General features: G+C 39.4%; 1 long non-coding RNA gene across 1 annotated transcript; it reads left to right on the top strand.

The window, feature by feature from the left end:
* Nucleotides 1-2,439: 2,439 nt before the first annotated feature.
* On the top strand, nt 2,440-14,483 carry LOC131273123 (uncharacterized). Its single transcript, XR_009180286.1, has 3 exons — nt 2,440-2,521; nt 12,695-12,785; nt 14,313-14,483. It is a non-coding gene; the product is annotated as an uncharacterized lncRNA (long non-coding RNA).
* The last annotated feature ends 585 nt before the right edge of the window (nt 14,484-15,068 follow it).

Raw genomic sequence — 15,068 nt, 5'->3', positions numbered from 1 at the left:
TACTTAGCTTATCCCTGAAACCTGGTACAGGAATCAGTGTGGATGTGGCCCTGCAAAGCTCCACAATCTCCCAAGAATGGTGTGGGGCTGAGGATCCTGGACCTCAGAGAGCTGTACTCTCTTTACAGTTTCTTTTTCTAGCCCATAGCTCAGAAGGGAAACAATGTGAAAATGTTTTTTTTAAATCTGTCACATCCATTTTCTTTTCAGGAAAAGAATCACAGTTTCTGATCGCTACTGTTGTACTGGGAAAGATTTTCAAACATAAGCATAATATGACATGGATGTCCTCAGGTGAATTAGCATCCTGGATTACAGTGAGTTGCCAAAACAGCCAAAGCTTGGGGAGTTTGTTCATTTGCCTCCACACAGCCAGTCTCCTGGCCAAGGTGGTTCTGGGACTGGTTTAAGAGAGTAATATTGGAAATCCTTTCTTAGACTGTCTGCCACAGATCTCTGCAGTTGCTGTGTGTTAGAGGTGCCTTGTCATGGATGGAGATTCACTAGACAGCATCCAGCCTTCGTCCAAATTGACAGTACTCACAGGGAAATTGGAGAACTGCTAGTGAGATTAAGCTGTTAGAACAGCATGTTCCTTTAGTGCCTTGATGAGATTGGCCTGGTCATTGGAAATACACTGCATGGACTTGCAGATGTCAAGAGATAGACATAGGTGTGAACCACCCCTATTCACCTTATCTGCAGAGGATAGTGAAGGCCCATTCCTCAAGCTGAACACTTCCTCTATGGGTTCTGACCTCAGGAGCAGGCCCTTTGCTCTTGGAGCTAGAGAGTAAATCTGTGATCTGTCACTGTAAGTCCAGAGGCCTGACTTCTTGGCACAGCTCTTCTCAGTGAATAGCTGTGTCATCTTGGACTAGCTACTTAATCTCTTAGAAGCCCAGGTGACTCATCTGTCAGAGAGGAACTTTAACAGGTTGTTTCCTGAGGCCAGTGTCAGAACTAGATCTAGTTCTCTAGTATTAGTATATTTAGGTTCTGTAAGACAAAGAGAGTTGTCACAGTAGATCTTCTTTTGTGTTCAAAGTAGGTATTTCTTAGTGCAATCTCAGTAAAAGAAAGATAACTTTGTTGTTCAGTTCAACAAATCTCCCAGGTCATGACGACTTGATCAGCAGATGGCACTTCAAGAGCAAGCCATTGTGAAACTTCCCAACTTGGTCCCCAAGGCTGAAACACTGTTCCCAGTCACCATCAGTGAAGGTGTGACAAGAATGTTCTGAAGCCCAAGAGTGAATGTCCTGGGCCTCAGAGTTTAAGTCACAGAGAGTGGACCTAGCGCAGTCACTGGAAATCCAAAGTATCCCCAACTTTCCCAGTGACATTTATTTTATTTTTATTTTTAAAAATACCTTTTATTTATTTTTAAAAGATATTTAGATTACATAAATGTTACATTAAAAAATGTAAGGGATTCCCATATGCCTGCTCCCAACACCTCCTACTTTTCCCCATATTAACAACTTCTTTCATTAATGTGGTACATTCATTGCAATTGATGAACACATTTTGGAGCATTGTCATTAAGCATTGATTATAGTTTACATGATACTTTATACTCTCTCCCCCTCAGTTCTGTAGTTTCTGGCAGGATATATAATTGTCAGTATGTTTCATTGCAAGGTCATTCGGGACAATTCTGAGTCCTGAAAATGCCCCCATTTTACACTTCTTTTTCCCATTTCCTAACCTCAGCACCTCCAGTGGCAACTCTCTCCACATTAATGATATAATTTATTCCATTGCTAGAATCACATTGTCAATATAGAATACCAGTGAGTCTACTCTAGGCCATATTTTATTCCCTAATCCTAGGATCCTGGGATGGTGATGCCCATTCGACCTCTTATTGAGAGGTTTCAATCCTATACATCCAATGAATGGAACCCACTTGCTTGCAGCTGTAGACTCTTTCAGCTCCTTGTTGTGGTGGTTGTGCATCCTCACCTCCTTGTTTGTTGTCCTGGGTGAGTCCAATGAACTGGAGAGTAGGTGTTGCAACTCTGCTGAGGCTCAGAGCCAAGCTGGCACATGGACAGCCCTGAAATTCAAGTCTTTTGGATGTACACCTACCAAATCCAGCACCAACTATAGTTTCAAATAAAAGAGACAGAAGAGGCATTTGTAGAGAATTCACATCTGAATCCAACTCTGTCACACTCAGAAGCACAAACACCAAAGTAGTGCCCATTGGCATGACACCAAACTCTAGAGCTATCTGTCATGGCCATAGGACATAGGTGTGTCCAGAGACCTCAGGAGCCCTGGAGTATTATCTACTTTGCCTGTCTACAACTGCTGACACATACGTAAGTGTTATACTCTCTGAGGAACTCCTGACTCCCTTTGAAGTCTTTAGCCATATAACTCATTCGTCTTTACCTTTTCCCCCTTTTATTCAAGGTGTTTTCCCAGATACATCATCTGCTGGTGCTTGGTAGTAATCCCTTGGTGCCAGAGAAGCTCATCCCTGGGAGTCATGTCCCATCATGGGGAAAAGGTAATGCATTTATATACTGAATTTGGCTTAGAGAGAGGCCTCATTTGCACAGCATCAAGGCTGTGAAAAGGTAACTCTTAGGCACCCTACAACCCTAGGCTAACTTACAATTTCAAGAGCAAAAGGCCCATAAGCATCATTGTCAATATCAAGGACCCATAAATGGACAATCTTTCTTCACTAGTCATTGCCCCTGAACTTGCAGGATTGTTGGTGTTCCATTAGAGAATGTGGCAGAGCTCCTCAGGACAGGAATTCAATATTCTTTTGGTTGTTGTATGAATCTCTACCCACTGAGGCAATGCCCCATCAACATTTGAACATATTTTTCTACTTTATCTGTATGCTCAGGTGAACTTCCTTCCCTGTATCCCCCATCACTGACACCCATTCCAGTAATCCTTCTGCCAAACTGGTAACCCTTCAGTGATCTAAACTTCTTCAATAATGAATCCAAGAATATTGCTAAATTAAATTAATAGGAAAGTGAAATACTAATAATAGGTTTAAACATATGAAATAAAATACATATTAATTTTGAAAAACTAAACTAAAATAAAGTAAAAAAGTTTAGGATATGAAATTTGTTTTGACCTTTTGCCATTCATCACTGTAATATCTGTTGCCCTGTATGTACAGTGGCATTTTCTTCTATCTCTTCCCCAGTGTCTTACTTCTTTTCAATTTGTTTTCAAAGTAGTTTTAGGCCACAGTAATCTCAAAAAAATATATAGGGGGCTCTCATTTACCCAACATCTTCCCTCTTTCCCCCCTTCCCTATTAATAAACTTTTGACATGTGCATGGTACATTTTTACAATTAATGTATAAATATTGAAGCATAGCTACTAACCATGGACAATGGTTTACAATATGGTTTACATTTTAGACCATACACTTTTATAAATTTTTTATGAAATTTAACATAGCCTGTATCCACCATTGCAAGATCATGAAGAACACTTCCCTTGCTCCCTAAATACCCTCTCTTCCATCTACTGTATTCCTGCTTTCCTCCACCCCTCAGGGCTCAAAGCAACCACCAAGCTTCACTCATAAAGGACAAGATTTGTAGATACTTACAACAATGTTGAGGGCTTCACACACTATTGTGTCCTCCCTTATTAGGAACTGCCCATGCTCTTGAGAGACACCATCCCCTCTGTCTGAGATCATATCGGGCTTCCCCAGTATGGGAAGTATGGGAGTCTACCTCCTTCCCAGTCATTATGTGGGTCTACCCCCACTGATAAAACACACAATGACAAAACAATCACTCAAACATTCTCTAGAAGACTGCCCCAGGTGGGCCCTTTCCCAAATGCCCCCTCCCACCCAACACACTAACCAGTAACCCTTCCTTGTCATATTGAAAAAAGAGCTTTCTCAATGCTGTAGTTTCAACACAAACACAAAAAACCCAGCGTTCACCTATTACCTATCCCAATCTTTCTTCCAGTTTCATGGACTGTCCATACCATCCTCCCAACCCGTCCCCCTATCAAGCTTGTAACACCCAACCTAATAGTATCACTATAGTTCTGTCATATTCCTTCGCTGCACAACTACTCACTTCCACTTATAGTTTTCACATGTATGAGCATTGGGTAACAACCTTCTTCTCCTTTTCTATTTCCTGTGAGTATGTCCTCCAGACTCCAGCTCTCTGAGTCAGCTCAATTTGCTTAATTCCTATGAAAGAGGTCATGTAATGTATGTCCTTCAATGCCTGGCTTGCTTCACTCAACATAAGGTTTTTAAGATTCATCCATGTTATCCATGTGTTAGGATATTCCTTCTTATAGTTGAGTAACATTACATTGTATGTATATTCCACATTTTGTTTATCCATTCATCAGTTGATGGGCATTTGGGTTGATTCCAACTTTTGGCAATAGTGAATAATGCCACTATGAACATTGGTGTGTGTATATATCGGTTTGTATCTTTACTTTCAATTCTTCTGGGTGTATACCCAGCAGTGGAATGGCTGGGGCAGAAGGCAGAACTATAGTTAATTCTTTGAGGAATGACCAAACTGACTTCCACAATGTCTAGACCATTCTACATTCCCACCAGCAGTGCATGAGGGTTCCCATTCCTCCACACCTTCTCCCAGTCTATTTGGTGTAAGATGGTATCTCATTGTAGTTTTGATTTGCATTTTCCTGATAAGATATTGAGGACCTTTTCTTGTGCCTTTTAGCCTTTGTGGTTCTTCTTCAGAGAAGTGTCTGTTCAAATCACTTGCCCATTTTTTAAGAATGGGTTTTTTGTCTTTTTATTTTTGAGATATAGGATTTCTTTATATATGCTGGATCATAGGCTCCTATCAGATATATGGTTACCAAATATTTTCTCCCCTGTGTAGGCTGTCTTTTCAGTTTCTTAGCAAAATCCTTTGATGTTTAAAAGGTTTTAATTCTGAGGAGGTCCCAATTATCTATTTTTTTCTTTTGCTGCTCATGCTTTGGGTGTGATGTTCATGAAGCCACTTCCTATTACAAGGTCCTGTAGATGCTTCCCAACATTGTCTTCCAAGGTTTTTATGGTCTTGGTTCTTATATTTCGATCTTTGATCCATCTTGAGTGGATTTTTGGATATGGATATCCAGTTTTCCAAGCACCATTTGTTGAAGAGATCATTTTATCCTAGTTGAGTCTGCTTGGTGGCCTTGTTGAATATCACATGGCTATATATGCAAGGATTTATATCAGAACTCTAAATTTGTTTTCATTGGCAAGATTGGCTATCCTTGTGTCAGTACTATGCAGTTTTGACCACTGTAGTTTTATAGTATGTTTTAAAGAATGAATGTCTCATGATGATGGAGGACATTGTTGTTAAGGGGGCAGGAGTGGGGTGAAATGGGTGGGGGGTATATGGGGACCTCATATTTTTTGAATATAATATTAAAAAAATAAAGAAAAAAAAAGTCAGGTAGTGTGATTCCTCCAATTACATTTTTCTTTTTCAACATGTATATGACTATTCAGGGCCTCTTGCCCCTCCACATAAATTTCATACTTAGTATATTAGTCAGCCAAAGGGGTGCTGATGCAAAATACCAGAAATTTGTTGGTTTTTAGAAAGGGTATTTATGTGGGGTAGGAGCTTACAGATACCAGGCCATAAAGCATGAATTCCTACCCTCACCAAAGTCTATTTTCACATATTGGAGCAAGATGGCTGCCAACATCTGCAGGGGTACAAGTTTCCCGGGTTCCCCCCTTCTAGGGTCTTGCTTCTGTCTGCGTTCAGGGTTTCTCTCTTCCTGGGGTTCCAGCTTAAGTCTTCAGCATCAAATTCCAACATCAAAATCCCTCAACTCTGTTCTTTGCCATGCCTTTTATCTGTGAATCCCCACTCCTATGCCCTAATTATAACTCAGTCATGCCCAGGCACATATTAGATTACAAATATAATATTTATTTTTGGATTTCATATCAAACTCTTACAGTAAGTTTTTCCAATTCAGTAAAAACTCCTGTGTTGATTTTTATGGGAGTTGGAAACATCTTTAGATTAGGTTGGGGAGATAGACATCTTAATGATATTATTCTTCCCATCCTTGAACAGGGAATATTCTTCCATTTATTTATGTCTTCTTTGATTTCCTTTAACAGTGTTATATATTTTTCTTTGTATAAGTCATTTACATCTTTTCATTAAATTTATTCCTTGGTATTTGATTTTCTTAGTTACTTTTGTAAAAGGTATTTTTTTATTGATTTCCTCATCAGATTGTTTATTACTGGTGTATAGAAATGCATTTGACTTTTCACAGTCATTTTATAACCTGCAACTTTACTGAACTCATTCATAAGCGCTAGAAGCTTTGTTGTAGATTTCTCAGGGTTTTCTATGTATGGGATCATATTGTTTGCAAATAGTGAGACTTTTTGTTCTTCCTTTCCAATTTGGAAGACTTTCATATCTTGTTCTTGCCACAGTGCTCAAGAAAGGACTAGGAGCAATGATAGTGGGCATCTTTGTCTTGTATCCAATCTTAGAGTGAAAGCCTTTAGGATTTCACCATTGTGTATGATGTTAGCTGTGTGTTTTTTGTATATCCTTTATCATGGTCAGAAAGTTTGCTAGTATTCCTATCTTCTGCAGTGTTTTTAATCAGGAAAGGGTGCTGTATTTGGTTGAATGCTTTTTCTTTATCTATAGAGATGATCATGTGATTCTTTTATTTTGATCAGTGTATGTGCAGTATTACATTGATTGATTTTCTTATATTGAACCATCCTTGCACACCTGGAATGAAACCCACTTGGTCATGGTGTATAATTTGTTTGATGTGTTGTTGGATACGATTTGCAAGTATTTTGTTGAGAATATTAGCATCTAGGTTCATTCGAGAGATTGCGCTGCAATTTTCCTTTATTGTGGTATCTTATTGCGCTGCAATTTTCCTTTATTGTGGTATCTTTGTTTGGCTTTGGTATTAGGGTAATGTTGGCATCATAGCATGAGTTTGCAACGTTCCATCTACTTCTATTTCTTTGGAAAAGTTTAAGCAGGACTGGTGTTAGTTCTTTCCAGAATGTTTTGTAGAATTCAGATGTGAACCTATCTGGTCCTGGGTTCTTCTTAGTTGGGAGGTTTTTGATGACTGATTCCATCTCTTTACTTGCTATTTGTTTGTTGAATTTATCAATTTCTTCTTTCTTCAATGTAGGCTGTTTGTGTGTTTTATAGGAATTTGACTATTTCCTGAAAATTATCCTTCTTCTTGGCTTATGATTTTTCAGAGTAACCTCTTATGATACTCTTTATTTCTGTGTGGTTAGTTGTGAAATCACCTTCCTCATTTTTTATTCTGTGTATTTGCATCTTCTCTTTTCTTGGTTAGTTTAACTAAGGGTTTTTCTATTTTGTTGGTTTTCTCCAAGAACAAGCTTTTGGTTTCATTTATTTTTTCTAGTCCTTTCTTATTTTCTATTTTATTTAGTTCTGCTCTAATCTTTGTTTTTTCCTTCTTTCTACTTCCTTTAGAGTTAGTTTGTTGTATTTTTTAATTCCTCAAGGTACGTAGTGCATTTGATTTTCTTTCTTTCTTCTTTTTTTAATGTGCATTTATGGCTATGAATTTTTACAGCTTTTGCTCCATCACATAGGTTTTGATATGTTGTGTTGTCAATTTCCTTTGTTTGAAGGTAGTTACTGATTTCTTTTGAAATTTCCCCTTTGACCCGCTGTTTGTCTAAGAGTGTGTTGTTTAACTTCCATATCTTTGTGCCTAATATAGTTTTTTGGTCCTTCCTTAATTCCAGCTTCATTCCTTTGTGATCAGAGAAATTACTTCGTATGATTTCAATCTTCCTGAGTTCACTGAGAATTCTTCTGTGACCTAGCATACAGTCTGTCTTGGAGAATGATCCATGTGCACTTGAGAAGAATTTTATCCCACTGTATTTAGGTGTAGTAATCTGTATATGTCTATTAGGTCAAGATCCTCAAATGTATTATTCAGAGTCTTTGTTTCTGTATTGATTCTCTGTCAAGATGTTCTGTCTAATCATGATAATAGTGTATTAAAGTTCCCCACTATAATTGTACTGGCACCAATTTCTCCACTTAGGTTTTCCAGTGTTTGCCTTATGTATGTTGAGGTGCCTTGGTTAGGGGCATAAATAATTATGATTGTTGTTTCCTCTTGAAATATTACCCCTTTTACTAATATATAGTGTCTGTCTTTGTCTCTTACAATACTTTTGCATTTAAAATCTATTTTGTCCAATATTAGTATAGCTACTCCCATCCTATTTTGGTTATTATTTGCTGATAAGATTGTTTTCCAGTCATTCACCTTCAGTTTCCTTGAATCCCTGGGTGTAAGGTGGGTTTCTTGTAGACAGCATATGGATGGGTCACATTTCCTTATCCATTCTGCCAATCTGTGTCTCTTGTCTGCTGAGTTTAGTCCATTATCATTCAGTCTTATTACTTGCAAGGAATTACTTACATTAGCCATATTTTCTATGGGTTTATGTATGTCATATGTTGTTTTTATTTCTCTTTTTGTCCTTTTAGTTTTTCTTACATTCTCCTACAGCTCTCTCTTCTGTTTCTTCCTTTCAACCTGCAGAATTCTCTTTAATATTTCTTGAAGAGCAGATTTCTTGTTGGCATACTCTCTTCATTTCTGTTTACCTGTGAATATATTGAACTCTTCATCTTCTTTGAATGCCAGCTTTGCTGGATAGAGAATTCTTGGCCAGAAGTTTTGTTTTGTTTAGTTTTTTTAGTATCTTAACTATATCATACCACTGCTTTCTTTCCTTCATGGTTTCAGATGAGAAATCAGTACTTCATCTTATTGAACTTTCCTTTTATGTGATGGTTTTCTTTTCTCTTGCTGCCCTCAAGTGTATGTGTTAGAGTAGGCCTTTTGGGATTTATACTGTTTGGGGTGGTTGCACTTCCTAGACATGTATATTCATCTCCCTCCATAGGACTGGGATGTTTTCAGCCATTATTTCTTCCAAGACTTCTCTGCCCCTTTCCCTGCTCTTCTCCTCTGGGATGCCTATATTGTGTATATTTCTGCATTTTGTGTTGTAGTTCAAATCCTTAGGACCTTCCTGGGCTTTTTCTCTTTTTATGTATCTGTTCTACTATCACTTTGATTTCAGATGTACTGTCTTCCACATCACTAATTTCTTCCTCTGCTGATTCAAATCTGCTGTTGTATGCTTCTAGTGTATTTTTTTTTATTTCTTGGATTGTGCCTGTCTTCACCATCGTATCCGTCATCTTTTTATCTATACTTACAATTTCTTAAGTATGTTCTCCCAGTATCTTCTTAAGATCCTTCATCTCTTCCTTCACTTCATTAAGTTGGTCCATGATATTTATTTGAACAGCCTTGATTAGTTGTTTGATGTTCTGCATCTCTTCCCAGTTTATAGTTTGTTCTTTGTACTGGACGATGTCTTCCTCTTTCTTGGTATGGCTCATAATTTTTGTTGCTGTTTGGTCATCTTTTTATCTTGATGGGTTTATTCCATTGATTAGCTTATCTCTCTGCTCTAAGACTTTATTTAGTTGCTGTTTTTGTGTGAATGTTAATTTTTCTCATTGATATTCCTTCTTCTTGTTCTATTTTCTTGCTGATTTCTATGTTCCCCTGAAATAGGGAACTGAGATGGTATAAGAGAATGATCACCTCTCTCCCACTCTGGAAGTCCCCAGGTTTGGTTCCCAGAGCCACGTAATGAGAATGCAAGCAGGCACAGAAGAACACACAGCACATGGACATAGAGCAGATAATGGAGGGAGAGGGGAGAAATAAATAAACTAAAAAATTCTATGTAACCCTGAAAGAAAAAGTTTAGGCGCAGAGAAAGTGAATGAGGTAAAGAATGTAAAAAGATAATATTAATAATAATAGTAAGAATTAGAAGAGGACCTGTATAAGACCTAGGAAAATAACTATTTAACTCATGTAAGCAGTGTCGTGTAATAGGAATAATAAAGTGGAGTACCTACAATGAAATGGGAAACCAAATAGTGAAATATATATAGAATGAATTAAAAGGCCAGAATTATAGGTAGAGAGGGAAAGAAAAATGAATGGGCAAAGGTAAAAAAAGTTAATAAATGAAAACAGAATAGATGAGCTAGAAATAAAAACCAGAAAATTTGAGGACTAAACACAGAGAGGTGGAATGGAAAAACAACAACTGAAAGCAGGTGATAGAAAGATGAAGGAAGGAAAATAGATAGCATTGGTAAGAAAAATTGGTATACACATTAAAGGGGAAATCTAGGAAGAGTAAACACAGCAAACAAGAAAGAAGGCAGGTGCAATTAATTTTACAAAAGGGGGATCAGGAAGGGAGAGGAAAGAAAAACAAGGAAACAAAAACAAACAAACATGTACACAGGCAAGCAGTCAAGCAAAAGCTAAGGAAGAACAACCTTCCCTCTTAGGCCCCTGTGGAGCTTCAAAGGCTGAAGGTGTTCATCAATCACGTACCTTGCAGCCTTCCCTGTGCAGGTTTTGAACTGTGTTTTACAGAGTAAACTAATTTTTTTTTTAAAGTAACCTTTTTTTTTTTTTTTAAGGGAAAATAAGAGACCCAAGAGAAGCTAACACAAAACTAATAATTATGTGTTCCCTGTCCTGAAGGATCCGCTGGATGTTTGATATCCCAGTGGATCGCTGCTCTAAGAGCAGCTGGGAAGTGACCTAGGGATCTCATATATTCAAGGCAGACACTCCTTCACTGAGCTAAACTTGCTCTTGGGTCAGTTAGCTCTTCAGAAAGCCCTCCAGTCACTTTTCCTCTTGAGCAGGTTTGACTCTACACTTGGATGGATTCCTGCTGATTAGGAGTCTGTCCAGCCCTGTTTCACTTCTTATTCCTCTCTCTCCCAGGGAGCAGGATGCAATAACCTGTGTGAGGAAATCACCCCTCACCTCTGTCAGGTTGAGTTCCCATTGGAAATACAAATGGGGCCCTGGTGACAGAACTCACCACAGAAAAATGACTCTCAACCCTCTTCCAGACCACCGCTCCTTCCAGGGGATCCTAAACAGGCTCTTGGAGGCTTATTAAGCCCTTCCTAGTGCACACCTCCCTTAGGGGAGTTGAAATATCGATAGTTTTCACCACAGGACTAGTCAGTTGCCTGACTCTGCCCTCTTCCAGGCCAAGTTCCTCACCCCAGGTCGGCTAGGGAATCCTGGTTAGCTCCAAGGGTGAAGCAGCCTGAGGAATGGGAACAGGTTATTTCAGCCCGAGAGACTGCAGGAGCCAGGTGGGCTCTAGGTGGTGGGGGGCAGGTGGGAAGACAGAGCATCTGGCTTTGACTCAAAACACTCAGGGTCTTGACTCAAAGTCTCTCATGCCAGATGTGTGCTCAGCAGAGCACCGAAGGGGTGGGGGGAAAGTTCTCCACCATGACATGAATATTCAAGGTGTGTCTCTCCAGGCCATTGGCTTTGGCCTCAGCTATTAACTGACAGGTTGGTGGTTCAGCCACCCAGGGCACCAGGCATGCGAGCTCTTCATAGTTTATCAAAGTCTTTCATCCCTACCTAACTTACAGATAATAAAACTCACCCATTCTAAATCCACAATTCAATGATTTCTAATACATTTATACAATTGTACAGCCATAAACATAATCCAGTTTTAGAACATGTTCTTGGATCTTCCAAATTCCCTCTAGCCCCTTTGCAATCAATCTCTGCACTATCTCTCAGCCCCAAGCAACCATGAATTTGCTTTCTGATCCTATAAATGTTCTTTTCTGAGCAATTCATGCAGATGGAATCAGACCATAGGTACTCTTTTTGACTGGCTTCTTTCATCAGCCTAACGCTTTTGAGGTTGATCTGTATTGTGGCATTTATCAGATTCCTTTGTTTTTTTATTGCTTAATAGAATTCCACTCTGATGATGCCTCACATTTTGTATATCCATTCCCCAGTTGATGGGAATTTGAATTGTTTCCATCTTTTGACTATTATAACTAACAAAGTCTTGAACATTCCTGCACACATCTTTTTAGACATACTTTTACAATTCACTTGATTTCGAGGAGTGGACTCCCTAGGTCATGTAGAAAGGTTAAGTTTAACTTTCTAAGCAAAGGTCACACTAACTGCCAATCTGGTTGCACCATTTTATATTCCCACCAGCAGTGCAGGAGGCTTCCAGTTTCTCCACTTCTTCAGCAGCTCTCTGTATTTATCTTTTGCACAGAGCCAAAGGAGTCGTGTGAAGTGGCACCTCTCTGTGGATTTAATATGAAATTCCCTAATAGCTAATGATACTGAGAACATTTTCAAATGCTTAGGAATCACTTATATGTATCCTATGGTAACTGTCTATTCAAGTCTATTTCTGGTTTTAAAGATTGGGATTTTTTATTATTAAATTAAAAGAGTTCTTTTTATAGTGTGAATGCAAGCCCTTTATCAGAAACATGATTTGCAAATATTATCCTCTAATTTCTCGCTTCTCTTTTCATTTTCTTAATGGTGACTTTTGAAACTCAAAAAGTTTAATTTTAATGAAGTATAATTTATTAGTTTTTTAATAGCTCATGCTTTGGGTGTGCTGTCTTAGAACTCTTGCCTAATTCAAAGTCACACAGATTTTATCCTATCTATGCTTCTTCAAGTTTTAAAACTGTAACTCTTACATTTAGGTCTCAAGCCATTTTGAATCATTTCCTGGGTATGGTGTGGTATCAAGCAAAGTCCATCAGGGGAGGTTCATCCTGCAGGAGAATATGGAGTGTAAGTTATGTCTAAGAGTCATTCTGCTCCAGTCTGGGAAAAGGAGATTTCCTATGTTTGCCCCAGTTAGTGATTGTTGGGGAGTGGCATAAATGGGTTTTGGTGGTCACACGCTCCCAGGTTATTCTGGATGAGGTAGAGCAAACTGGCTCCAGTACCCCAAAAGCAGAGTCCTCAGAAGCAAAACCCAAAACCGGGGAAGATGAGCAGAGGGTAAGAGGGCTCCCTGTTGATGTGGCTGAGCTGCTAGAGGGTCTTCTTCTGGGAGGATGGAAAGGAAGGCTTGCACACAGCCGGAACTAGGAAACCCATGTATGCGGCATAGGGGCAGAATCAGACTGTTACGTAGGTTAGTACTTCTTTTTGCCAATGGGAGAATAGTGCTGTTTTGTGTTTTTTCTTTGGCTATCATAAACTGTCTGTATCAGTAATCTAGAGTTACAACTACAAAAGAAATAGGGGTATTTGACTATCAAGGATCCTGCCAGACTAAGAGCCAATCTGAGCACTGAGAGGATTTTAGTGATTGTTGAATGTTCCCAACCCAGAGACCCTATATTGTTAAGGTTTGTTGGGTTTCCTTGTGTGTGGTACAGGTAGACAAGCACACTAATGATGATACTCTTAGCACACAAATAGACCAGGAAATCTACTATTACACAGACATATCACATTACTTATCACCCTCCTTGTACAGCATCCAACAGGGGATGGGGAAAATGTGTAAGGCTGGTTGATTAGTTTAAATTATTTTGTATCCTCAGATTGAATTGATGGCAAGTAACATAGGGACTCTTCTGGAATTTTCTCTAAGTTTGGGAAGTGAAAATGTGGGCAAAAAGGACAATTCAGTTGTACAACCCAGTATAACAGATAATTTCTTAGCTTTCCCACTTCACAAAAGTTTCTTTCATTTTGTCTGATCACATGGTCCCTAACCCAGGGCTAAACATACTTATACCAAAGAATTGGACATCAATAGAAAAAGCACCATGGGAAACGGACTTGGCCCAGTGGTTAGGGCGTCCATTTACCACATGGGAGGTCTGCGGTTCAAACCCCGGGCCTCCTTGACCCGTGTGGAGCTGGCCCATGCGCAGTGCTGATGTGCACAAGGAGTGCCCTGCCATACAGGGGTGTCCCCCGCGTAGGGGAATCCCACACACAAGGAGTGCGCCCATAAGGAGAGCCGCCCAGCACGAAAGTAAGTGCAGCCTGCCCAGGAATGGCACCGCCCACACTTCCCGTGCCACTGACGACAACAGAAGCGGACAAAGAAACAAGACACAGCAAATAGACATAGAGAACAGACAACCTGGGGAGGGGGGGAATTAAATAAATAAATAAATCTTAAAAAAAGAAAAGAAAAGAAAAAGCACCGTATCTGTATCTATATGTTTGGCAATGCATAATTCCCCCCTGGGGCTTTAGTGTGGGTTATGATGTTACACCATGTAGCTAAATTAAGTGTAATATTTGACCTACCTCATGCAGACTTCCTTAGGCTTCTCCTTAACCTCCTCCTAGGTAAAAGGTACATCTGAGCTGGTTCCACCACTGGGGAAGGATGTGGGTCAATGGGGGAGATGACAGCAGACAGAAAGCAAGCTCCTTTAACGTATACCATGCACAAGTTCTGGCAGAAGCACAGTGGAAAACAGAGGGTGGCTGTGTTTTCAGGCCCTCTAGCAAAGACTGCAAAGGCCTTGATGGGTCTGGATGGTGAGTAATTTTTTAAAAATTATCTCTTCTTCCTTTATGTTCTGAGGTGCCTGATTTGTTAAAAGTAGAGTTAGTAAAAGAGCACATTTTCTAAATATCTTTTTATTAAAATTCATATGAACTATTGTGGGGTTTTTTGGAATGACTGAAGCTCCTCTCTGGGTAGTACATGTTTTGTGCACTGATTTGGGGAGGAGGGAGAAGGACACGCCAAGGGCTCTATGCTAGTGTGATTATAAGAGACACGGTTAACCAGTGTCCCTACATTCATGCATTTGATTTTTCACTGGTCTGTGTATCTAGTGCATATAATGGACAAACACATCCTAACTTACCATACCTAGTCCTCTAGATGTTAGAGAGGTTGCCAGTGTATGAGGAAGTTGAGTTAGTAAAATGAGCATGTTTTGTATACTTTGTGTGGAAATTCAATGGAAAGCTTTTCTTCTGGACATGACTTTTGGGTCTGACTTTGTTCACCCACCTCTCATCATTACACTTGCCCGCACTTGTCCCCTGAATTGGTGGTGGAGAAAAAGGAGTGAGAAGAGGATGGTTTGA

This window comes from Dasypus novemcinctus, chromosome 13 (genome assembly GCF_030445035.2).
Source record: "Dasypus novemcinctus isolate mDasNov1 chromosome 13, mDasNov1.1.hap2, whole genome shotgun sequence".
Classification (NCBI taxonomy): domain Eukaryota; kingdom Metazoa; phylum Chordata; class Mammalia; order Cingulata; family Dasypodidae; genus Dasypus; species Dasypus novemcinctus.
The sequence above is the reverse complement of the archived record's forward strand: the minus strand, read 5'-3'. Positions and strand labels throughout refer to the sequence as shown.